This window comes from Octopus bimaculoides, chromosome 2 (genome assembly GCF_001194135.2).
Source record: "Octopus bimaculoides isolate UCB-OBI-ISO-001 chromosome 2, ASM119413v2, whole genome shotgun sequence".
NCBI classification, from domain to species: Eukaryota; Metazoa; Mollusca; class Cephalopoda; order Octopoda; family Octopodidae; genus Octopus; species Octopus bimaculoides.
The window spans coordinates 34,139,713-34,141,040 of NC_068982.1; the positions used below are offsets into that span (position 1 = coordinate 34,139,713).

General features: G+C 39.2%; 1 protein-coding gene across 1 annotated transcript in view; it reads right to left on the reverse strand.

Annotated features, from left to right (window-relative positions):
- LOC106868105 (epoxide hydrolase 4) overlaps positions 1 to 1,328 on the reverse strand; it is a 24,829-nt gene that overhangs the window by 22,231 nt on the left and 1,270 nt on the right. The window lies entirely within an intron of this gene.

Below are 1,328 nucleotides of genomic sequence, written 5' to 3' on the forward strand. Positions count from 1 at the left end.
TCATCCATGTAATTGGCTATAGAAATGCTTGTGCAAAACAACTTTTTGCGCTGCTCTGATTATACATAGCAGGGTAATCCCTTTTCACAGGAGCTAGGATGGCAATTTGTGATGAAGCAATTGCTGGCGATCTGTTGCTAAACAGTTTTGCCAGAATTCTATCAGATTGAGCAGAAGGTGTTGATGCACCATTTTGCATTATGCTCAAAGTAGCTACTGGAATGTGGTGAATTGCTGCAGTCTGTGGCTGTCATTTTAAACCGGTTGCTGTCTTTCCCCAGCAAACTCTCTTCTTTGGAGGCATAATCTATGTATATATTAAACAGAACAACAAAAGTTATAATAGATGGCAGGGTTGGTACTTTTCACATATCTGTAATTTTTCAGATTAACACAAACACACAACTTCAGATTTATATATTAAGATATATATATAATAATACAAAGAATATGTATACATGTATACCCACATATATGTACATACTTACATCTACATGTGTATATAGATGCATAACAGGGTACAGGACGTTAGAAAAATGAACTACAGACAACGGATATATATATATATACACACACACATGCATATATGGGTACATGACGTCACCAACAGTAAACAACATGAAATACAAAAACAATGAGTTCAATACGCAAGCAACGAGAGAAACAAATGGAAAACGGGACAAGTAACATAAAGAACGACCCTTCATCAGTTGTTGGCTGTCTATCTATTCCTCGTTTCGAGCATTGAACGACAATATGAGTCTGCGAAGACAGTTGCTCCCATAATTTTGTTTTCTTACTAAATTCCAATATAATTGAAATCGAAATCATCTGAAACGGATTTGTAGAAAATTTCATTCAAAATATCCCTTTACCTGAAAGTTATAAGGAAACAAAATCGGGGTAGGGAGCACAATTGTGTAGGTATGCCATTATGTCTTTGCGTTTTAGCGAAAGCATGCTAGAACTGGAAAAAGAAGTGTGGATCACAATTATCTCTGTACAACTTATTGCTGGATGGAAGGGGTGGGGACACAACTCTGACAACTTATAAACACTGTTGTTGTTGGCACTCCGTCGCTTACGACGTCGAGGGTTCCAGTTGATCCAATCAACGGAACAGCCTGCTCGTGAAATTAACGTGCAAGTGGCTGAGCACTCCACAGACAAGTGTGCCCTTAACGTAGTTCTCGGGGATATTCAGCGTGACACAGTGTGACAAGGCTGACCCATTGAATTAAAGGCACAGCAGAAACAGGAAATAAGAGTGAGAGAAAGTTGTGGTGAAAGAGTACAGCAGGGTTCGCCACCATCCCTTGCCGGAGCCT